The sequence below is a fragment of the Sorex fumeus genome, unplaced genomic scaffold, assembly GCF_029834395.1.
Source record: "Sorex fumeus unplaced genomic scaffold, SorFum_2.1 ptg000072l, whole genome shotgun sequence".
In the NCBI taxonomy this organism is placed as follows: Eukaryota; Metazoa; Chordata; class Mammalia; order Eulipotyphla; family Soricidae; genus Sorex; species Sorex fumeus.
Window position 1 is genome coordinate 47,515,880 of NW_026606129.1, and position 25,425 is coordinate 47,541,304.

Here is a 25,425-nt window from a genome sequence, read left to right on the forward strand (position 1 = left end):
ATTCACAGATGACTAGAGAAATAAGAACTCAATGGAAGAACTATTCAACTATTCACAAAGATAAAATTGTACATATGGGACAAAATGTATAGATCTTGAGGTCATTCTAAGTGAACTAAACAAGAAAAGGAAAGACAATTGCCAGAAGATTCTACTCATATGTGGAATATAAATAACTAAAGTAAAGGAACTGGTAAAATCCAACAAAAGAGCTACTGGACTTGATCAACACTATGATGATTACCAGAAGTGGAGTGGAGAAATGGATAGAAAGGGTCTTTTCAGTGGGAGGATGGCACTGTAATGGTGCTGGTGGATGCAGGGAATTCTATACACAGGCAGCATTGTTAAGCAATACTCTTGACCTCTTATAACCAGTGATAAATAAATAAAGGGGGTGGGAGAAATGACTTCTTTAGATGCAGTCCTCATCTCATGTATATGTGTTCAACACATTCAACAATGCATCCAAGGGTGAGTTTATATACGTACACTGGTGGACTATAGCCAGTAAGGTAGAAACATGATTTTGAACTTTTTTTTTGGGGCCTGTGGACTGGCACCACTCTGTCAGTTTGAAAACCACTAAATGTACTTGATTGACATTTTTAGATGTAATAGCAATACAAACTACTCATTCGCACAAAATTTATGATACACATAGCAAGAGCTGTTGGGTAGCACGTTTAAAACTTGAAGGCGTGGCAATTCAATCAGCTAATCAGTGGCCAAATAAATAGCAGTACTCCTACATTAAAAAAAAAACTTGAAGGCATGGTACAATCATTCTGATAAACAGTTTAGTAGTTTCTCATAAGGTTAAGCACACCCCATGTTTATCTCTTTTGTTGCTCATATTTAGAGACTAGAGAAAGTAGGCAACAACCTGTTCTTAGATATTTACTCAAGGGAATCCAAAAATAATGTCTCTATAAAATGTTTTCCGTATTATGATATGACAATATGTTAGAGTGAAAAACCTGAAGCAATTAGAGTGAAAAACCTGAAGCAAATTTTAGAGTGAAAAACCTGAAGCACCTGAAGCATCACCAGGTAAATAGATAAGTTAACTGTGGAATATTCTTAGCAACAAAAAAACACAGATGATGAACATATGCTGCAAGTGGGTGACCTTACAATAACAACGCCAAGGGAAGAAAGTGAGAAATAACACATGCACACAGCATATATTTCATTTACATAAGTGTGATATTAAAATGCAAGCGACATATAAATCTGCTATGACAGAAAGCAGATAAGAGATTGCCTGGGATAAAGTTAGAGGACGGTTCTATTACAAAAGGACGGGCAGAGACTTATGGGGGTGGTGCTTAGGAGCTATTGGCTCTGTGCTCAGGAGTACCCCTGCCTGTGTTGAGGGACCATAGATGGTAGCAGGAATCAAAACAAGGTGGACTACACCTTATCTCTTGTACTGTTTCTCTGAATCTATTTTTCTTATTTCTATCAACTTCGATTTCAAAAAACATTTAGGAGTTTTAATCCCTAAGCCCTCTATTTCCTAGCTTCAGAATCGTTAGCACATAAGACAGTGGTGATTCCCACGACCAGCTCTCCTGGTGATGAAGAAAGAGCCCATTAATATTTTCCTTAGTAGGCAGAAAGACTGTTGGCTGCAGGGAGAGGCCAAGGGAGGCAACAGCTGTAGAGATGGTGCTGGTGGCTGCTGAGGGAACAGCATGATCAGCATAGGCACAGGACAGGCACAGGAGGGAGGAAGGCATTCAACCTTTCCATCCAATTTCGCTCTTATTTCTCAGGTTTTATTATCAGAAAAAATAGTTCATTCCTTTCCCTCTCTGCACGTTAAGTGGAGTCCCATCTGAAAGGAGTCCTTGTTGGGCAGTAAGTAACATAAAAGCTTGGATATATGGTATTTGTATCTCACTTACCAGGCGTTTGGCAAAAAACTTCTAAGAGAGTATCATAATTTAAGGAAACATTTATGTGTCATCTTTTTTCAGATTCTTTTACATGCTTTGGCTGAACAGTGTTACAATGGAAAATCATTTTTTTCCCCTCATGGGCCTATAACTAAAGGTAGTTCAATGTATAAACAAATGGAATCCAAACATTATAAATCAATGTTTGGGTTCCAAACAATGTTTCCAAACATTGATTTATAATGTTTGCTGGCAAATAAGGACTTAAAGAATGAAGAAAAGTGAATATATTTTCTGGAATGGTAAAGATTAAGGACAGAAGTTTAAATAAAGGAGAAATAAAAAGAGTTTTCCTAAAAGAAGAATGGAGCTGGAAGAACTTTATAAGAAGGAAGCACGTATATGTGAAAAGTAGGTTTATGGAAGAATGTTAGGAAAAAAGGGAGGGAGCGGGTTGAGCCTTCCTCCCCGCCCCGAAGACCTCCAGGACCAGACACCACCATGCTGAGACCACTCTCCGCACAGCTGAAGGTACCGGCAGAGGGACAAAGCCACGTGAGTTCCGGGGCTGAGATCTCCAAGCCTACTCAGATTGGAGTCGAGCATCCTCCACCCAGATCCTCCAAATTCCAGTAGGTGGGGGTCACACTCACCAACTGGCCCCCTGGCGCCGTATAATCCCATCAGCGGCCAAGACTCAGAGACTATAAAACCAGCTCCCGGAACCGCGTGGCCGCATTCGCGGACTCGCGACATCTTATTATGACATCTCATTCCTACTTTGACTAACTGGCAGGCTACCTAATGTAACTTGCCCACACGGCAGAGTCTGGCAAACTCCCTGTGTCGTACCCAATATGCCAAATACCAGTAACAATGATGGGTCTCATTCTCCTAAAGAGCCTTGAATATAATCTCAGGGCTAGGATGAAGGAGACGTTACTGGGGCCTGCTCAAGGCAATCGACAAATAACAGGATGATCTATGATCTGTGATCTGTTAGGAAAGAAACTTTAAGCATGGCCATGGATATAATGAATTGTAAGAGTTTTAGATTATGTTTTAATATATGTAACATATTTACATATTACTAGACTTCAGCATTCATTTGCTAAAATAACATTATTCCTAAGACTTTAGTTTTTAATACCAGATAAAGGGATATTGTTTTCCCACAAGGTCAGTTTGTCCTAAATACTCTTTTCCCTCACAATGACCCTGATAGGAAATAACAAGAAATATTTAGGTTGCCTAAATATTTCCATAGAGTATGAAAATAAACTCCCAATGGTGCGGTTAAGAACTAATGAGAAAGAAAATTATTTTGACTTTAACAGCAAAAACTCCTCTAAGTACAGACTGTTCAATAGACATAGACATGTGACTGCAACAAATCCAGTATCATTTGCAGATGTAAAAGTAAGGCCCTCCCGTTGATCATCGATTTGCTCGAGCGGGCCCAGTAACGCCTCCATTGGAGACTTTGTTGTTACTGTGTCTGGCATATCGAATACGTCATGGGGAGCTTGCCAGGCTCTGCCGCACAGGCGAGATACTCTCGGTAGCTTGCTGGGCTCTCTGAGAGGGGCGGAGGAATCGAACTCGGGTCGGCCATGTTGGCTGCATGCAAGGCAAACGCCCTACCGCTGTGCTATCGCTCCAGCCTTTGCAGATGAATGAAACTATTTAATCAATTTATTTTCTTAGACATCAGCTATAGTCCAGTCCCATACTAAAAGACACCTTGAAACTTGGTTTAAACTTGATTTACATACGTAGGAAAGAGACTAGGGAAGCTCGGAAAATTTCATGCCAAACAGCACCCCCTGGTGTTTAGTTCCCTGCTAAACCCATCGAAGGGTTGTTTCTCCCACCACATCAACCTCTTGCCCCCTTGCCCATGAAACCCTAGCAGAGATAGCCAAACTGGATTCAATCTCCAATTTCCATAGAAATGGAAAGGAGACCTTGACAATGGGAATTGGTGAGGATGCGTTGCTTAGTGATGCTATCCTGTTCTTCACAAATGTCTTCTTAAAAAATCCTCTCATTTTTGCTTGGTTCTTATCCAGTTTCAATAGATGTTTCAAACATTGTGTGTTTGATGTTGAACCGGATCCAGTTAGAGATGAAGTGTTAAACTCAGGACAGTGACATAAAACACCAGGGGGTGGGGATTAACACAGGAGGAAGGGGCATTTCCGGTGCCCTGGGCCCAGAACAAAGGAACTTGCAGCACCTGTTTTCAGGATAGGGTTTTAGTAGTTAAACCATGCTGAGTTACTGCTGGGGTCAAGATGCAGGATTGTCTAACGGCTATTCTTCCTTGCTTTTGCAACCTGTTTGCTTGCTTAGGGAGATTTCAGAATAAGGATTTGTCCTATAAAGTACCCTAGCTTTTTGCCCTCAGTACTGCCTCCTTCCAGGCTGGACTTGAGAGAACAGTGGCTTTATTACCAGCCAGCTAATAAAGACTCCTTAATTTGGGACAACACTGACACTGTGGAATATTTTGGGGTGCCTGCCTAGCATAACAGGAGCAGGGTGGCTGAAGCAAACATCGGACTCTCTGAGAACAGTCCTAGGAATTATTATGCCCCAGGACTCCTCTTATCCCACTTAACACAGGGCCTTCTGCAAAGATTCCTAAAGTTTATCTGACTTCTTCCTCCTGCTCATCCATTTCCCACAATTTTCAGCTAACATACTTTCCCAGTCAGCTCTAACCACTAACCTCTGAATGCAAGATAGCTTTGGGGGGACAAGAAGTCTACCATCTTCTGAGATTGGTAACATCCGCAGAAGTCTATTTTTCTCCCAACCATTATTGTCTCTTGTATTGTTACATTTAAGTGGTAAGCACATGAACTAAGGTTCAGTAATAAAAAAAAAGTTTCCAAACTTCAATAACTTACTTAGACTTGCATTCATGTCCTTTATAGTTTCATCTGTTGAAGTGAGAAAATAGATCAAAAAGGAACAGGATTTGAAACTTAGTGTGGAGGTGTATGAAAAGATAGTAAAGAAGCTGAAGTTTTAGAATCTTTAAATCCTCCTGATTCTTCTTTGTCATTAAAGGCAACCACCTTGCTATCTATGTCTAACCCACCCCACGCAAAGGTGGGTGATACATGATATGGAGTCCAAGAAGGTACTGACAACAGGATGTCTGTTAGATGAGGATATAGTTTAAGTGTCCATTGTCTTCACTGTTTCTATGCTGTCTTCTCTCTCCCAGAAAAGGTACTTGAAGGTACTTAAGGTACTTATATACAGAACCTGTACATAGGTGTTTGTGATTTCCTGTTCCTATTATCAATTCCATTCTCTTTGCCCTAAGAAAGTATTCCTACTGCTTGTAGTTCTTTTCCTGCAGGACAGGTCATAACTTAATTCATGAAATCTGGACTACTGGTTTTTTTTAATCAAGCCATTATTTTTCAGTGACTCTGATTACAGGACATGGCAATAGCAGGATACATCATTAACATTTTTCCATATTCTCTCTCACTTCTATTGTGTGTAAATAGGCCGATTTCCCTTTGGTAGAGAGGGTCAACCAGCCCGTTCAGTAAAAGAGCTCCATTCTCTGCCTATTACGTTAGAGGCAAGAGGAACCCAATGTGACACATGGCTGTCTTGACCTATAGAGCAATGAATCATGTTCTGGCAAAAGCATTACTCCCTCTGTAACTAAGACAACAAGATTGGCAGAATGTAAGTTAGGAGACAGAAAGCAAATATGTTGTTAGTTGATCAGTAGAAGTAAACATGGTGCAATTCTCATTCTACCCCTTGATTTGTGGCCCCATGAATCCTGGTTATGAGTGAAATAGCACTGTATATTGATGCTGATTCATAGCATATTTTACCTCTTAAAGACTGTTACCCCGGTCCCATGCAGTACCACTCCCTATTTGATAGGGTAACTGAGTCTTTTAAAGAGTTTTTGGTCATTCAAAAAAAATCTATCTGTATGAAGAAGGTGGGGAATTAAAGGTAAGTTCAGGGAATTTCATATGCATGGACCTGTTGCTTTAGAATTTTAGATGTGAAATGAGTTTTTTAAGCAGAAACTATGTTGTGAGGAATACCATGAGTGTAGGTATCACATTTTTTAAAATTTATGGATAGGAGTTTTTGCATAATAATATAAACAGTGCTGCAGCCATGGCTGGTATGTACGCAGACCAAAAAACTTGTGGAGTGGAGTGGGGAGGGCCAGCTCCTGCCTTAGCAAAGCCCCAGCAGCCCACTCTCACACTCCAGAGCTGCCACCTCTGGCCAGACTGCTCAGGCTAATATTCTGAATATTATGGAGTGCAGCAGCAACATCTCCAAACTCTACAATACTTTCATCCCAGTAGTAGCACAACAGATTGGATAGGATATAACATAAAAGCCAACCAATCTCAATTAACAAAAACATTAACACAGACGGTTTCACTGGCAACAACAGTTTAGTAAATCCTCAGATAAGGATTTAATGTCCCCATAGTGAGAAGAAACAATTTTCACAAATATGGAAATATTTTTTGATCAATTCCATTAGCCATTTAGTGGTAACAAGCTATCTAACAAATCACGGTGAACGACTTTGTAAACCACAGTGTTTATTTATTTATTTTTATTTATTTTTTTGTTTTTTAATGAATCACCGTGAGGTACAGTTACAGACTTATAAGCTTTCGTACTTACATTTCATACAGTGATCGAGTACCCATCCCTCCACCAGTGCCCATTCTCCACCACCAATGTTCCCAGCATCCCTCCCACCACTCCCACACCATCTCCCCCACCCCTCACCCCCACCTCTGTGGCAACCACATTCCCTTATACTCTCTCTCTTCTTTTGGTGTTGAACCACAGTGTTCAGACACACAAAAAAAATCTTGGAACTGAGCAGCTCACTGCAGGGATGCCTCTGGACTTTAAGCCAGGCCGATTTCACCGGGTGCCACAGACAGGAGCAGACATTGTCCCTCCACCTGATCCCTAGGAATCCCTGTGGTAGCCAACTTCCAGAACAAAATGAGAAGCCCAGGTACGTGGGATCTGTGGCAAACACCAAGCTTCAGACGATAGGGGATGGGCTGGTCCTTCTCATCTCCCCATCTGTATGGGACCCTGGAGGTCACACCCATGAACCACCTCCAGCTGCTATTTGAGCTCCTTGTTGACCATGATCCAGAGGCACACAAAAGAATCTCGGAACTGAGCAGCTTGCTGCAGATGTTTCTCCAAACCCTAATTTTCTAGAAATTTAGGAGCACATAGCCAAGAGACTATTCATAAGAAGCAATATAAAATGAATTATCTCGTATCTGCCTTTTCGGCAGCTTTGAGTGGTGGTGGGGAAATTCAAAATAATGGTGGTGGGAAGGTGTAATGGTGTTGGGACTGGTGTCAAAATTGAATGCAATCCATTAATGTGAATAAATTTATGAAAAATAAATTTAAAAAATAAAAAGGGGGGAAAATCCCACAGTGTTTAAATAAAGTAGGGAGAAAAGAAAAAAAAGAAATACGTGGGGAATGGATTCCTGCAATGATGTGAACAAGTGATTGCTAATTCTCTTGCAGTGTAGGAGATTACACACAGTTGCTAAAGTCTTATTACTACTTCCATGGAGATGAGAATGAATTCTTTGAATGTAATTAGACTTTTGTGACTGGCTTAACTGAAAGAATATGGTTCCCATGACATTTTGGGACTTCCAGGTCCTAAGAAACCTTCTAGCCCCAGTCAAGTCCCTCAGAACGTTCCATTTGGAAGTCTTGAACACCACTTGGAAAGTCCAGCTATATGAGGCCCTAGTATTGGTGTGGACAGCTGATCTTCCCAGGTGCAACCAGTTCCCCCGTCTTCCCTGCTGAGGGCTAGGCCTGCAAGGAACACTGTCTCAGAGCAGTCGGTCCACCAGTTTTAGGATGCAAGGGATCTCCATGAAAGCCACATGAAAAAGAATCACCTAGCAGAGCCCCCTGGATCCCCCTCTACCCAAGTCACAAAACCATAAGTGGGTCCTCATGTAAGACTTATATTTGGAACACTAGTCAGAACACATAGTATAAGGTGGGGAAAATACCTGGACTGATTTCCCTGTCCTTCCTCCACCCATCCCGTACTCTCAGGCTCCCCTTTCATGTGGCTGTAGCAGGGGTGTCTCCTCAGCAGTGCTTCCATTTGCTTCACTGCCACTGCTGGGAAAACTCCCAAATGCAGGACTGCCCACTCTCTAGTGATGCTCTGATTGCTGTGTTGTTCTTTGCCACCTGCTAAATCTTCACATGGTGTCCTTTCACATTAGGGCTCAGAGAAGTCACCAATAACTGAATAGAGGTCCTGTTCCTGGAAGGCTGCTCAACCTGACCTGGTCCTCCAAATTAAGAGTTAAGAAGACATAGGTGGCTGGCTGCGGATGTGTGTCCCTTATTTCGGTCACCTTGCTCCCTGGATGGGACGTGTCTTAGAGCAAATCAGTGCACCATCATCACCAGGACTTGCCTGTGAAGAGTCAGAAGGTGATCGTGGTTCAGTCAAAGTGCCAAACTCTGTCACGAGTGTGTGGAACACCTTAGATGGAGCCCATTATACATTCCTGATAACATTACTTGCCATTTCGAGAAACTTGACCACTCTCGGCTTGCCCTGAGGCTGCATGGGGATGTGTATAGGGCAAAGGAGGCATTTGGCAATTCATTCTGAGCAGAAAGTTCTCCCTCTCATCTCTTCCTGTATTCAGGCATACTTGGGTGGGTGGGAGGTGGTGACACTCCTGGGAGAGGGAGAAGAATTTAGAGAAAGGTAAATGCAAGACAGATAGCTCAGTCCCAGATCTTATAGAATCTTGGAAATTCCTTGATGTTTTGAGAACACTGTCATCATTTTTTAAGTGGAATGTTGGTGATGAAACTGCACTGCATGGAGCCATGAAGACTGCACCTTTCCAAGTCTCTCCTGACCAATAGACATAAGCTCTTTGCACTTGGAACAAGTGTAGCACTGCTTCAGAACAAGGAAACGGTAAGTGTTGAGACTAACACCAATTAGGTAACTGGAATTAGGTAACAAATACAAACTCAGTTTTTCCCAAGGATCCAATATCCACATATTTTTGGCACCTCAGGTTTCCCTTTGTGAATTTCAGATGATCACAACGTCAGTCTTACTGAGTTTTAAAAGGATTAGAAAAAGCCAATGAATTGTTGTCTATGGTCATGTTTGAATAAAGGCTCAGTAACTTACAGCTCCAGCTGCTTGGCTGAGGCAGCAGATGAGATGTAAGAATGTGTACCTTTCATACAGGGTCAGGTCTCAGAAAAGTATTTGTTGAATTAAAAATATCAAAGGGATACTTAAAAGATGAATAGGAATTATTCAGGAACAGGGTGAATGGCAGGTATGGAGGAACACTTATGCAATGGAACTCTTCTAGTCTATTCAGCAAGTGGATGAGTGGCTGCAGTATGTGAAGCAAGAGGCAGGATCAACAGAACTTGAGACAGAAAAGTTGAGAAGCAGCTGTATTTTTGGTTCACTTGGGTTGCTTGATGCTTTCAGTTCTGCCCAGTTCATTTCATGCACTGTGGTGTGTGTGTGTGTGTGTGTGTGTGTGTGTGTGTGTGTGTGTGTGTGTGTGTGTGTTGGGTTTTTAGACACAGGGAAGAGGTGGCACCAGTGATTGAATTAGGGTTGACTACATGGAAGACAATTGCCTTAACCCCCTGCGCCACCATCAGGTCCTTTCTGCACTGCGTGTTCTTATCACAAAGGTCAATTTGTGTGGACAGACTTCTCCTGGATTAGCATATTACTTTAAAGCTCAGAGAATATGAAAAATTACAAATGCTCATAACCCTGCCCCAGGTCACTACTCTCAAATGGAGGAGTATTCATCAAGTTTGGTACCAAGTGTTTTTTTTTCAAATTTTATTTTCATAAAGTAGTTCACAATAATGGATTACATTCAATATTCTAACAAAAATCCTGCCACATTACATCTTCCCACCACCATGATTTTAAATCTTCTCACCACCACTCAAGCCTGCCCCACAGGCACATGCTAGATAGTCTATTTTTTATTGGTTGTTATGAATAGCATGAGATGTCAGGCAGCCACAAAAGCAACTGTGCACTCCTGGAATTCTAAAATTTTAAAAAATTGGGGTCCACCGTGGTGGTGGAGGATGGGCACTGGTGGAGGGATGGGTACTTGATCATTGTATAACTGAAACCCAAGCACAAAAATTTGTAAGTCTATAACTGTATCTCATGGTGTTTCACTAATAAAAAATTTTTTTAAAAATTGGGGTCCAGAGAAATCACTGCTCTGTGTTGCTTGGTTCTGAGATTCACTTGTGAGTCTTTGGGTCAAGGCTACTAAGAAGCTTAAATGGACGCCCTACCGAGGCCACGAGTTGCCCCCCACGAGCGGCTCTCCAGCACGGCCATGGCACCAGAGGCACTCAGACCTAATCCAGAGCTCAGGAGCTTGCGGCAGAAATGTGAATGAACTATGAGCTAAACTACCATGCCATGCCCCTCCTGGAGGGAAAGGGTGTCTGTCCCTTCCGCATCCCCCCCAACCCCAGCAGCACAGTGGCTGCCGCCTCAAAGCTTCTTGGACAGCCAGGTATGATCCAGGGGTGACAGGGCAACTGCAGCTTCATGGGATGGGGTTCTTGGTGGCGAAAAATAATTACCAGTGAAGGGATGGGTATTTGATTATTGCATAACCTGAAAGCTTTGTAACTTTTCTCACAGTCATTCAATAAATAAATTTAACAACAACAAAAAAAGAGTTTAAATGACACCCGGAGGCAGTTGAGGGTGTGACAACCAGGACCCCATAGGGGCAGGGAGATGGGAAGGAGCAGCCCCTCCCCGATCCCTTGAGGCCTGGAGTTTGCAGTCACTGGTCCCGAATACCTGGGTTTTTCATTGCGTTCTGGAAGTTTGCAGCCACCAGGATTCACTGGGGGCAGGGGGAGGGACAACACCTGCTCCTGTCTGAGATACCCCAGTGAAATTGGACTGACACAAGGTCCAGAGACATCTCTGCCGCAAGCTGCTCAGTTCCAAGATAAGTATCTGGATCATGGCCGTTAATCAGTCCCACATTTTAAAGCCACTGAAAGGAGATTAAGAAAAACTTCCTCCAGGGGATGGCATGGACTAGGTTTTGAAAGGTACTTGGGAGTGAAGAGGAGGAGAGGAGAAAGGGCTTATCATGGAGGAGACCAGCAAATGTGAAAATCACAAAGTACACAATTTCAGCACCGGTTCATAGGATTCTGCTTGTGATGTAAGAAGAGAAGGGGAGTGCAGAAAGAAATTAAGACAGAATAAGGAGACAAAGCCCATTGTGGGATAAGATCAGGAGTTTGAAAGGTATCCCAAGTGGAAAACTAGTTAAGGATTTAATAAGAGGAGAAAAAAGCCATCAGTACTATCACTGGAAAGTTCTTGGTGGTATGTGACAGAACACAAGATCAAAGCTGCCAATAGAGAGAGAGATGGTTTATTTTCTTTAGCAAGAGAATGCTAGTAATGTTGCAGCAAGTCAGTAAGACCATCCTGATCCAAGGCCTTTTTTATGTCTTGGACACACCTTCACTGTGGTATCATTCCACATGATTGTCGTGGCTCTTGGCAAAGGTTGACTTTGTGCAACATCCAAAGCAGAAAATAAGGAGCCATAGGTAGATCTAAACAAGTGACTTTCATTAGGAGCAACTTTGCAATTTCTGGGGATATTTTTGGTTATTATAATGAAAGAGAATCTATGGGCATCTGTAGTGACCAGTCAGGGACAAATGCCCAAGAAAAGAAAAATAACTTACGTGCCAATAATGTTGATGTGCAGAAACTCTTGTTTAAAGTGATTGGGTGAACAACCTTGTCTTGTCCCAGACCTCAGAGAAAAGGCTTTACGTTTGACTCCATTCAGAATAATACTTGCTATGGACTTGGGGAGATGGCTTTGGCTATATTTAGGAAAGTTCCTTCAACTGGTATTTTGTTGAGAGTTTTTTTTTAGTCATAAATGGGTGCTGGATCTTGTCAAATGCTTTCTCTGCATCTATTGATAGGATCATGTGGTTTTTAGCTTTTTCTTTTATTGATGTGGTGTATAATGTTGATTGAATTGCAAGTGTTGAACCATCCTTGCATCCCTGAGATGAATCCTACTAGGTTGTGGTGTATGATCTTTTTGATGAGTTGTTGAATTCTATTTGCTAATATTTTGTTGAGGATCTTTGTGGCTGTTTATACCAGGGATATCAGCCTATCATTCTCTTGTTCGTGGTGTCTCTGTGTGCTTTGGGTATCAGGGTGATATTTGCCTCATAGAAACTGTTTGAAAGTGTTTTTGTTTCTACAGTTTCCTGGAAATGCTTGAAGAGGTTTGGGAAAAGATCTTCTATAAAGATCTGGAAGAATTCCCTGGTGAATTCATGTGGGCCAGGGCTTTGGTTTGTGGGATACTTTTGATTACTTTTCAATATCCTTATTAGTGATAGATCTGTTTGTGCATTCTAAATCTTCTTAGGTCAGCCTTGGGAGGTTTTGGTAATCCAGAAATTAATGTATTTCTTAGAGGTTCTCTTATTTTGTGGCATAAAGATTCTCAAAGTAATCTACAATAATTCTTTGAATTTCTGCGGTTTCCATTGTGATGTCCCCTCTTTCATTTCTGATTCTGCTTATTCGGGTTCTTTCTTTCTTTCCTTTGTGAATTTGCCCAGTGATTTATCGATCTTGTTTATTTTCTCAAAGAATCAGCTCTTGGTTTCATTGATCTTTCATATTGATTTTGGGGCTACCTGCTCGTGAATTTCTGCTCTAAGTTTTATTATTTCCTTCTCCTGCCTGATTTGGGCTCCTTTAGTTGGTCGTTTTCCAAGATCTTAAGCTGTGAGGTTAAATGACATACATAGACTCAGTCTTCCTTCTTCATGAATGCTTGCAGAGCTACTTTCCTCAGCTCTGCAAACATTTAATACTGCTTTTTCCATGTACCATAAGTTCTGGTAACTCATATCTTCATTCTTGTTTCTTTCCAAGAATGGAATCAGTGTGCAATGAGTATGAGTGAGACTCACCTCAGTGAGTCTGATTTGAAATGTAGAATGAAAAAGTGACTAGTTTGTAGTGACTATGGAAGTTTCATGTTTAAGGTTTTACAACTTGAAATATTGGTTAAAGGGAATAATTTTACTCATCCATTTTCTTCAAATGATATTGCCGTGTTTGTTACTGTCCTGGAAAAGTGGAGTAACCAAGAGAAATTGGTCTGGTTCTCAAAATGCTAGAGAAATATAGAATAAGAAAAAGAGTTTAATAAAGATCCTAGTGTGTCTTTTTGCTAATTCATGGGCTTATCTAGCAATGCTTGGGAGATCTTGAGGTGCCAGGAAATGATCCCGGGTCTCTAGATTGAACGCCAGCCCTTCATGCTGGAAATGGAACCAGGACCACCTGTACGGAAAGAGAGGATTAGCTTAGAGCTCTCTCTCTTGCTTAGTGCATCTTTCTTTGTTCTCCAGTATTTATGTAAATTGTATATGAGCTTCATATAAGCTGCAGGGTTTTTGTTTGTTTGCTTGTTTGGCGGCCACAATTGGCTGTGCTCAGAGCTTTCTCCTGGCTCTGCTCTCAGGAATCACTCCTGGCAATGCATCGAGGATCATATGTGATGCCTGAGATCTAACCCAGGTTGGCAGTGTGCAAGGCAAGTACTGTACGACCAAGATGCAGTTTTGAATGACCAGGGTACCACCTAACATAATTTGCTTGTTGTGAATTTGGTTATGTTTCTTCTCCAGGGTTCTAAATGAAGTTTTGTATCTTGAATGAGCAGTATTTTACAGTGTTACATTCGAAGTTGCTTTGCTCTTCTCTTGGCATTTGTTCCAGTTCTTATAATTATAAAGGATAGTACAAATTCATGATTGTTAAAAATATAACCCACTTCTCTCAGGGGTAGGCCTGCATACAGGGTACCAGGGATCAAGCCCTGATCAAGCACGTGCAAGTAAATAGCCTACCCGCTGTCCTATCACTCCAGCCCTTCTCATTTGAATTTGTGAATGCTGAAAAAAGACTTGGCATTTTTAATGGACTCAGCACCAATGATTAAGATGGATCAAACAAAAACTAAAATGGACTCTTCCTATTCACAAAATCAAGTCTTATAAAAGAACATTAAATCAAGATGTGAGTTCATGTTGGCCAGGAAGTGTATTCTAGGAAAGAAGGGCAAGATTCCCAGGGGTGTGAGGGACAGTGAAAAAACCAGGGAGGGAGAAATAAGGACGATGTGGGGTGCCAAGAAGGACTCCTCCGCCCCCACCCCACCCCATTCCCGCCAGTCCCAGGGTCCTGGTCTCTAAGGGTGTCCGTTGCTTCCACCATGGACACTATGTTTTAGGACAAGGTAGCACAAATACCCGCTTTCACCAGACAGGAAAGAGCCTCTGAACAATACACCTGCAGGTTGGGGACAGCGCTCTCCTCTTCCGGAGACACCATGCATCTGACAAATGCTCAATCTCGGGGGAGCAGGAGGGAAGGCGACTCACAGGGACTCCAAAATGGGGGACTTTTCTGCTGATGCTTGAGCTGTTTTTCCTCAAAACTTTTGGAATACCCTTTGATAAAACAATCTGTTATACTTTTTGATACCTTTGATCCCTTCTGAATAATTTTGTTTTTAATTTTTTGGTCATCCTCAGCAATGCTCAGGAGTTACTACCGGTTCTGGACTCAGGAATCACTCATGGCAGGGCTCAAGGGATCATATGGGATGATGAGGATAGAACTGGGTGGGCTGCATGCATGGCAAATGGCGTGCCTGCTATACTATCACTTTCCCCATTTCTGAATAACTTTTGATAAGGAAGAAAATATGGGCTCGAGAGACTGTACAGTGTCAGGCACTTTGCTTGCTTGCTCAGCAGGTGGTAGAACAGTGACAGTTTGGTCTCTGGACACTTCTAGGAGTTATCCCTGTGTGCAGAGCCAGGAGTAAGTCTTGAGCACATCTGATGTGGCCAAAAAAAATATCAATCTAAGCAAAATCAAAACACAGTTCAATTTGCCCTCTATCACTGCCACAATTTCTTTGAGTTTCTGTTCGCTTGTTTGTGGGCCCCACCTGAAATTGCTTAGGGGTAACACCTGTCCTTTCATTTTGGTCGATCTCGAGGGGTCACCAGGACAGTACCGGTCACAACCCCAAACAAGAAATCATCTTACAGAGGAAATCATGGTCCAAGATTGTTCTTTCAACACACAGTCATCGTTGTATACACAAAGCCAGAAGTGGAAGATTATCTTTGTTGTTATTCAACTTGTTCTTCAAATATTGAGGGAAAAATGATTATATATTATAATATACATGCAAACCAGTGATGTAAGGGATTACTGCTGGCTTTGCACTCAGGGATCACACTCCTGGCAGCCACAGAAGACAATAACAAATACCAGGGAACAAACCAAGTTGACTGTGTGCAAAGCAGGTATTCTACCTGCAACGCTAATGCTCTGACCCACTGTCTCTCATTTTAAAAGGTTAATGAGTGAATCATTTGTTGGTATCTAGGCCACACCTAGCAGTATTTAGGGTTAATCCTGGCTAGGAGCTTGTGTAAACACAAAAAGACAGCAGCAGTCTATCTCTCCTACTGCTCACGTTCGGTAGTCTTGGGCTGCTTCCCCCACCCCGGGGAGGTCGATGGTGATGGGCAGCCAAAGGAAGGAAACAAGGGCCAGGCTGATTGATGTCAGTTGCAGTTTATTCCATTCCCATCTCCATTCTCCTCTGACTCTCCTCCTGCTTCTTCCTCCCCCATGCTACTTCATTCTCCTTCTTGACCCCCCTTCATCTTCCTTCTGGCTCTGGAATCTGGATCCCCTTTCTCCTTCTCCTTCTGGAGTCTGGATCCTGATCCCCCAGGCCACTCTTATAGTCTAGTTAAATCCCAAAACCATGAGGAGTTGAGGTAACAATTACATACAGGTGTGGTCACAATCAATAGGAGTAAAGTTCTTTCCCTCGGAAAGCCACTTCTAGGATAGATACTCTTAGCAGAATGACCCACCCTATAGTGGAATCCCCTGGGTATGTTTCTCCTCTCTTTGTCCAACAAACATATAAGCATTCATAATATTAATCATTTTGTATGGACACAGTAAGAAATACATTAAGCTTATAGAATTGCTCTCCTAGGGCCATCTCGATCTCAGACTACAGTAAAAAGCCAGATAGTCTTTCGTCTCCCTAGCAGGGTCCTAGTCTCATCGTTACTTTTGGATCATGACAGTATTTGTCTATGATCAAGCTCTTAACTTTATAGTTAAGAATCGTGGCACTTTGGCCTGGCCCATTTCGATGCCAGGGTAGTTCACAGCTTGCCCTGGGTCCATTCAGTCCCTCATCGAGACCCTGCTTTTGGGATGTTAGGAACTAAGGGCAACTGAGGCTTAAGTCGAGAAAGCAGATGCCTGGGAGTGAATAATATTCAAAACCAATTAAATCCTAAGTTACAAAGCATAATATTAACTGTCTTCCTGTATCTATACAAAAAGGACAGGAGAAAGGCATATTAACTTACAATACAATTTCAGTGTCTAGAAGGATCTGACCTTACAAATTAACAGATTCTGATTAGGGGAAAAGCTGATTAACTGGTTGGGGAAGTGAGCAGAGAGAAGTGGTTACAGATAAACAAAGGAATGGGAGTGACTCGGGAGCACTGTGATGGGTGTAACCTGATAAACCTAAGCCCCTTGTGGCAAGGGAGAAAGGACAAAGCAATGTCATCCTACATGAGCTCAAGGCTAACTTTCAGCAGTGCATGGATGGGGGCAGGGCGCAGGGGCACATAGAAACCATGTAATAATTAATCCCTGTATTATCTCTTCAGCTTCGTTCTCTTTTCAATGACAGCTGTGTTCTGAGGAAAGTCAAATAGAGCAAACACTGTTTGTGTATCGTCCCCAGATGCCATAAAAATAAAATGCTGGAGGAGCAAAGTGTCGCATCCTGAGTCTCGGGAAACAGAAACCAAGCCGATTGAGTTCTGTCACCTCATCTGCACCCTGTGCAGGGGGGAGGTGTCGAGAGCCCCTTGCTCCTCGCACCCAGTGCTCCTCCCAGTTAGAGCCTCTGTCCTCTTCCCACCGTCACAGGGAAACGTCGTGGCCCTTGTGCATGACCGCGGTGATGCTGAAGATGAGAACGACCTCCTGCTGAACGGCCTCTGTCACCAGAGCCACCTGGTCCTGCGAGCCGAGGGCCTGGTGGGAAAGGCTGGGGCTCTGTGAGGATGCGGGCCAGGTTGGCTCCAGCCTGACCCAGATACCGGAGCAGGTCTCCTGGGTTTCCTGTGTATGTTCGGGTCACACCCTGCAATACTCAGGGCCTATTCTCACCGCAGTGCTCAGGGATCACTCCAGCTAGCGCTTGGGGCATCCCGGGGTTCCGGGACTGACCCCAGGCTTCCTGCTTGCCTGCATGGGCGCAAGCACTCAGGTCTTTGCAGCAGGTTGTCCACCTCCTTCCTTTAGTGACTGAAGGGGTAGGATGCAGTGTCCTATCTCCGCCGCAGAGGGCGCTTCTGTAGGAGAACAGGCTTTGCTGTCGTGGCCAAGCAGACAGTTCCTGTCCAATGGAGACGCAGGGACCTGAGCGTGAGTGCAGGGACGCAGGTGCGTGCCTGCACATGGCTGCCCCTGGCAGAGCCCAGCTTGAGCAGAGCCCAGGAAGGAGCTCTGAGCACCTGCGGTGTGGCCCACCCATGCCCCTGAGTAAAGTTAGGGAAGCTGTACCCGGAATGAGGGCTGCTAGCGCCTCTGCTGAGAAGGTCGGGCCCCCAGCAGGAGCTGAGATCCTGCCCTGGGAGTGAGGTCAGGTTCTCGCCTTCCCAAGCCTGCCGTGGCGCTCTGCCTTTGAAAACTTCTCCTGAAATCCTCTCCAAGGCCTCCCCGCAGCTCTCGATTAGCTTCCTAACCAACACTACTGACCCATCAAGGTGCCTGATTGCCTAAGTCCAGAGCTGTTCAGAGTTGAGTTGGGTTGGTCAAGCACATCCACAAGCCAAGGGCGCTGTATGTGGTGCCCCTGGACACAGCTGGGGAAGGTCCCACAGGGCAGTGTGTGGCCTGGCCCTGGAGCCTCTTCTCCGTGAACATTTCATCCATCATCATAATGAACATCAGTCTTCCTGATGTCCCTAGATACTAGAGGGATGTTTCCTAATATGTTAATTTACAAAATGAATCTAGTCCACAAGAACAAAACATGCTTAGCCAAAGTCCCCCGAGCAACTGAGATTTTGAAAAGGAAGAAAAAGTCATCCACAGATGCTGACTTTAAAGATCTCCTTTCCTTCCTGCACATCTTCTGCCCAGAGTCAGTGCCACTGTGAGGGTGCAGGTGAATCTTTTGTTACCTTTCATTCCTGTGGGGGCCACACCCGACTGCACTGGGAACCCTGCAGTGCTGTCGATTGAATCTGAGTCTCTCACACGCTTGGTTTTGTTCTGCCACTCGAGCCATCCTGTCCTTGCACCTTTTCTTTTTGTAATCATCTGTGTTTGGGACGTTGGTTCCATTCCCATGTACTGAACTCATAGAGGTCTCAGGGAAGGTCACAGATGGGCCATGTGGGGTTTACGAGAAGCAGGTTTCTGAGGGGATGTGTGTAGGGGACAGGAGCCGTGAGGTACACCTCCCTCATTCTTCTCTCTGTCACTCTAGCTGAGGATTCTGTGGAGACCACCACAGGCCGCAGCCCATGGGGATTGGTTGCTCACTTACCCTTCAAGATACAGGACAAGAGTGTGTCCTTTTCTCTCAACAAAATGGGAATTGGTGAAGCTCTCTTCAGTACAGTCAAAGCCACCCACTAGAAGCCCACAACAAGCATTATTCTTAATGGGGAAAAACTCAAAGTTTTCCTTCTAAGATCTCGAACAAGACAAGGTTGCCCACTCTCACCACTTCTATTCAGTCTAGTCCTGGCAGTACTTGCCATAGCAGTTAGGCAAGAAAAAGATATCAAGGGCATCCAGGTAGAAAAGGAATAGATCAAGCTATCACTATTTGCAGATGACATGATACTATATTTAGAAAATTCTAAAGACTCTAAATAAGAGCTTCTAGAAACAATAGGATTGTATAGTAAAGTCGCAGGTTACAAACTCCATACTGAAAAGTTCATGGAATTTCTATACACAATTAATGAAAGAGAAGGAAGAGATATTAAAATAAAGTTTACAATTCACAATTTACAGTTCACCATTCACAATTATGCCCCAGAAAGTCAAATATCTTGGAATCATCTTAACTAAAGAGATGGAGAAAACTATACTCTACTTCAGAAAATAAAAGGACATAAGTAAATGGAGATGCATCCCCTGTTCATAGATCAGAAGGATTAACATTGTCAAAATGTCGGTACTTCCCAAAGCATTGTACAGATTCAACATGGTCTCTATACTGATATCTATGATATTTTTCAAAGAAATATACAAAGCACTCCTGAAAGTCATATGAAACTATAAACCCCCATGAACAGCTAAAGTAATTCTTGGGAAAAATAAGATGAGAGGCATCACCTTTCCCAACTCCTCAACTTCAAACTTTTCTACCAAACAGTAATAATTAAAACAGCATGGCATTGGAATAAAGACAGACCTGCAGACCAATGGAATAGAGTTGAATATACTGACACATACCCTCAAATATATGATCACCTAATCTTTGATAAAGGAGTAAGAAATGTGAAGTGGAACATGGAAATCCTCTTCAACAAGTGGTGCTGGGAAAACTGAACAGCTACATGGAAAAATATGAATCAGACCTTTGTCTGATGCCAGACACAAAAGTCAGACCAAAATGGGTTAAAGACTTCAATATCAAACCTGAATCTATAAGGTACATGGAGGAAAAATCGATAGAGTCCTCCATGACATTGAAGCTAAAGGTATCTTTAAAGATGAAACACCACTGACCAAGCAAGTGAAAGCAAAGACAAACAAATGGGACTACATTAAGCTAAGGAACTTCTACATCTCAGAAGAAACAGTGATCAAGATATAGAGACAGCCTACAAAATGGGAAAAATTATTTACCCAATACCCATAAGGTAAGAGATTAACATCCAAGATCTGTAACACATTAGTAGAACTTTATAAGAAAAAAAGCTCTAACTCTCATCAAAAAATTTTTTTCATTTCATTTCATCATCCTGTTATTCGTCGATTGCCTCGAGCAGGCCCCAGTAACGTCTCTTTCATCCTAGCCCTGAGATTATATTCAAGGCTCTTTAGGAGAATGAGACCCATCATTGTTACTGGTATTTGGCATATTTGGTACACCACGGGGAGTTTGCCAGACTCTGCCCTGTGGGCAGGCTACATTCGATAGCCTGCAAGTTTGTCCAAAGTAGGAATGAGATAATAAGATGTCATAAAAAGATGTCCTGATAAGACGTCGCATTTGCGGCCACGCAGTTCCGGGAGCTGGATTTTATAGTCTCTGAGTCTTAGCCGTTGATGGGATTACACGGCGCCAGGGGGCCAGGTGGTGGGTGTGATCCCCGCCTACTGGGATGTGGAGGATCTGGGTGGAAGATGCTCAACTCCAGTCCAAGTAGGCTTGGAGATCTCGGCCCCGGAACCCGCGTGGCTTTGTCCCTCTGCCAGTACCTTCATGTGTGCGGAGAGTGGTCTCAGCATGGTGGTGGCTGGTCCTGGAGGTCTTCGGCTGCTGGAGCCCTGGTCGGGGTGGGGAGAAAAGCTCAACCCGCTCCCCTCCAAGGGCCTCGGCGAGGAACAGCCAGGCGCGGGGGCAGAAGACTGCACTGTTCTTGTCCGGGAGCTGGATTTTATAGTCTCTGAGTCTTGGCCGTTGATGGGATTACACGGCGCCAGGGGGCCAGGTGGTGGGTGTGACCCCCGCCTACTGGGATGTGGAGGATCTGGGTGGAAGATGCTCAACTCCAGTCCGAGTAGGCTTGGAGATCTCGGCCCCGGAACCCGCGTGGCTTTGTCCCTCTGCCAGTACCTTCATGTGTGCGGAGAGTGGTCTCAGCATGGTGGTGGCTAGTCCTGGAGGTCTTCAGCTGCCGGAGCCCTGGTCGGGTATAGACCAACCATCAAAAAATAAGGAGAAGAATTGAACAGAAACTTCCTCAAAGAAGAAATACAAACGACCAAAAGGCACATGAAATAATGCTCTACATTGCTGATTATCAGGGAGATGCAAATCAAAACAACAATGAGGCATCACTTTCCACCACAGAGACTGGCACACAACAAAAAGAATAAGAACAACCCCAGTGCTGGTGCAGATTCAAGGAGAAAGGGTCTGTCATTCATTGTTGGTGGGAATGCCAACTGGTCCGACCTCTTTGGAAAACAATATAGACATTGCTCAAAACACTAGAAATTGTGCTCTCATTTGACCAAGCAGTGCCACTTCTGGGAATATACCCCTAGGGTCCCAAAATACACAGTAGGAATGACATCTGCACTTGTATGTTCATTGAAGTACTCTTCACATTAGCCTGAATCTGGAAACAGCTGAGTGTCTGAGAAAAAACGACTAGTTAAAGAAATTATGGTACATCTGCACAATGGAATACCATACAGCTGTTAGAAAAAAGTTATGAAATTTTCTTATAAATGAATGGACATGTAAACACGAACGTTTGTAAGTATGTTCAGTACCTCACGGTGACTCACTAATAAAAATAAAATAAAATATTTGTGACAGAAATAAATAAATAAATCGATGGACATTGAAGAGTATCATGCTGAGTGAAATAAGTCAGAAGGAGAAGGACAAGGCATAGAATGACTGCATTCATTTGTGGGATATAAAAAAAATAGTATGAGACTAACATTCAAGGACAGTAGAAACAAGGGCCAGGAGGCTTGGCCCACAGTTAGAAGCCTGTCTCAAGGCTGGCAGATAGGGCAGTTGGGTTAGAGAAGGGAACATTATGACAATGATAGTTGAAAGGGATTGCTCTGGATGGGAGATGAGTGCTGAAAGTGGGTAAAGGAACAAACATGATGGCCTCTCAGTATCTGTATTGCAAACCATAATGTACAACAGGAGACACACACACACACACACACACAGAAACAGACAGACAGACAGAGAGAGAGAGAGAGAGAGAGAGAGAAGTGCTCGCCATAGAGTCAGGCTGCAGGCTGGTTGGGGAGGAGGTGGCAGGAGGGATATGAAGAATATTGGTGATGAGAAATGTATACTGGTAGAGGGATGGGTGTTGGAACATTGTATGACTGAAACCCGATAATGAAAGCTTTGTAACTATCTCACAGTGACTCAATAAAAATAAATGAAATAATAAAGTAATAAAATATTGGAGGCTCTTATCTTAAATGGGTTAATTAGTTTTACAGGCTTTAGTTTTCTCTCACTGCATATCGGAACTTAGAGCCCAAATATCCATTTTTATGGATTAGCTGTTGAGGGGCCCTGGATGTTGTCATATAGGTAATAAATTATAAAGCTACAACCTATAAAATTCCGATTGAAATATAAGGAATTATAATGTGATGTCTGGCAGACATTAATGGTTTTCAGATGAATCAGTAAAGACCTAAGTGTTCTTACATTAAATGCTTCTATAATATGCTTGACAGGGCATAGATTTTTTTTAGGGGGATTTTGGGTCAAACCAGGTGGTGTTCAGTGGCTAATCCTGGTTATGTGCTCTAGTGCATAAAAATAAAAATACAATATATCAAATCTTATCTCATTTTTTACTTTGGAGAACCCGGCAGGCTACCGAAAGTATCCTGCCCGCACGGCAGAGTCTTGCAAACTTCCCATGTCATACTCAATATGCCAAATACCAGTGACAATGATAGGTCTCATTCTCCTAGACCTGAAAGAGCATTGAATATGGCTCTTTTAAAATCTCAGGGCTAGGAAGAAGGAGACGTTACTATGCCTGCTCGAGGCAATCGACAAACAACATGATGATCATGATCATGATTGTGATCAAATCTTGTAGAACAGAGTGAAAGCAATTCTAAGAGGAAAGTTTTTGCATTATAAGCACCTATATTTAATAAAATGCTTCATGAAAATACTCTAAGCTCCTAACAAAAGAATATAACCCATCCCCCCACACACCAGCACCACAGGAAGACCCCGTAGACCCCACCAACACTTGACATCTTCCTGCATAAAAATGGTCCAGCTCCACAACTACACTAAACAAACAAACAAACATGATGATGCAAAATTGTCCCAGATACATGGTCTGGGCTAAGAACTCTGGGGTCTTCTTGGAGTGGGGGCAAGGCAATTCCCAGTCCTCACCCCCAGAGACCCAGCAGTTTCTGCCCCCACCTGACATTTTCTGGTATAGAAATGGCCCAGTTGAACATCATCAAACTGCCAAACCACCCAGTTGTTCCAGGCCCTGGAGTGCACAGCCATATATGCTTCCAAATTCCAAGGAGCACAGGAAATGTGAAGAGGAAGTTGCATAGAAGACCACCAAGCACAAGGAGCAAAAACAAAACACAGAAGTTCAACTAGCACAAACCAGTTACTAAAGGCACCATTGAGAGACACAACAAATATCGCTAATTGGTTTTTATTTATCTATCTTTGGATAATTCCATTTACCTTTTTGTTGTAACAAGCAATATGAAGTAAATTTGTTGTGATAGCTAAGGAGGCAGACTTGGGTGATGGGTAGGAAACTGGGGACAGTGGTGGAGAAAGGTCCCGCTGGAGGTGGGATTGGTGTTGGAACACTGAATGCCTGAAATGATCGTATTATAAAAAATATTGTAAATCTCAGTGTTTTAATATGTATAAGTATAAAGAAATTGGAAAAGTAAAATGAAAATAAGCACAAAGAGGAAGGAAAAAATAAAGAGGGGCTTAATAAAGCTCAAAGCATTAATATAATAGATGTGAAACAAAAATGTCAATAATAGCAATAGACCTCCAGCAAGATTGACAAAAATATACAAATGTGTCCAGGGTCTGCCTGCCATCAGACTTGCCATATAATTGCACTTGAATTTAAACTAAAAGAAATTCTGGAAGAATTTGATTCCAACCTTAATGGACCTATGTGTGGGCACTCATAGAAAATGTTGATCCTCTAAAGGAATTCCTGTACCCATGATACTAATTCATGATGCTTTCTTAAGTCTGTTCTAAGAATTTGATATATAAGTATTTTTTTGTTAATATTTTGTTTTCTTGTAGTTTTGGGGCCATATCTGGTGGTGCTCATGACTTATTCCTGCTTCATTGCTCAGGGATCATAGAGTTTGGGGGACACTATTGGGTGCAGAGGATAAAACCTAGGTTGACTACTTGCCAGGCAATCACCCTACTAGCTGTACTATCTTCCCAGCCCTATATTAACTTTTTTTTCAAAAAGAGAATCTGTTCTCAAAAACGGATCAGTTAGGTACTATTATATAGTGGGGATACAGAGATACAAGTATCTTGCCTCTGAAACCATCCAGTCAGGAAGAAGCAAAACAGACTCCAGAGTCTGATTACTCATCAGCTATTCTGCCTCTTGGATGCCTCTGATCCCCTTCATCTGATCACCACAATTGCTCTGCAGTCTGTTTTGTTGTCTAAATAGCTGCCTCCTATTTGGAATCCCTGCTCCTGAACAGCCTGGTCGGTGCCACCCTGTTGAACAATCCTGCCAGGATTCTCCTCAAAAGGAGAGGGCTTGGGGGCTGGAGCGATAGCACAGTGGGTAGGGCATTTGCCTTGCACGCAGCCAACATGGCCGACCCTGGTTCGATTCCCAGCATCCCGTATGGTCCCCTAAGCACTGGCCAGGAGTAATTCCTGAGTGCATGATCCAGGAGTAACCCCTGAGCATCGCTGGGTATGACCCAAAAAGAAAAAAAAAAGAGAGGGCTTTGGAGACCCCTCTCCAGAGACGGCAAGGGACAACACCAAAAAGGGCACTGTCTTCCTATAATTTATATTTGTATTCAGCAAAACAGACTTTGTATTCCCAATTTGATGAATCATTTGCCCCTCCATAGTTCCAAGCGACTCAGGCTTGACTTTGGCTCGTCCTTTGTCCCTTGCACAGAACTTATGTTGATGGAATTGCCTATCACCTTTGCGGCCATTATAACACACACTGCAGTGCTCTTGAGGCACACCCAATTCCACAGGGGCACCCCCAATTCTCCATGCTTATGTTTAACTTCTCCTTTGTACCTTACTTCCCCCCTATCAGTCGTTTATTACCTGGTTCCCCATTCTATCCCTGTCCCCCACCCTTTATGGAGCATAGTTTCTCCTTGCCTATATGAATGCTCGTTGATTTCAATAAAGTCGTTGTCACCACCATCAGCCTGTGGACATGTTCTTCCATCCATCAGTCAGGGCAATGACTTCAGGTCCCAGCCTCTGTGACACCTCCCATTTTAGGCATTCTCAGGTCCTTCAGAAGCTCCTGTCTTTGCAGC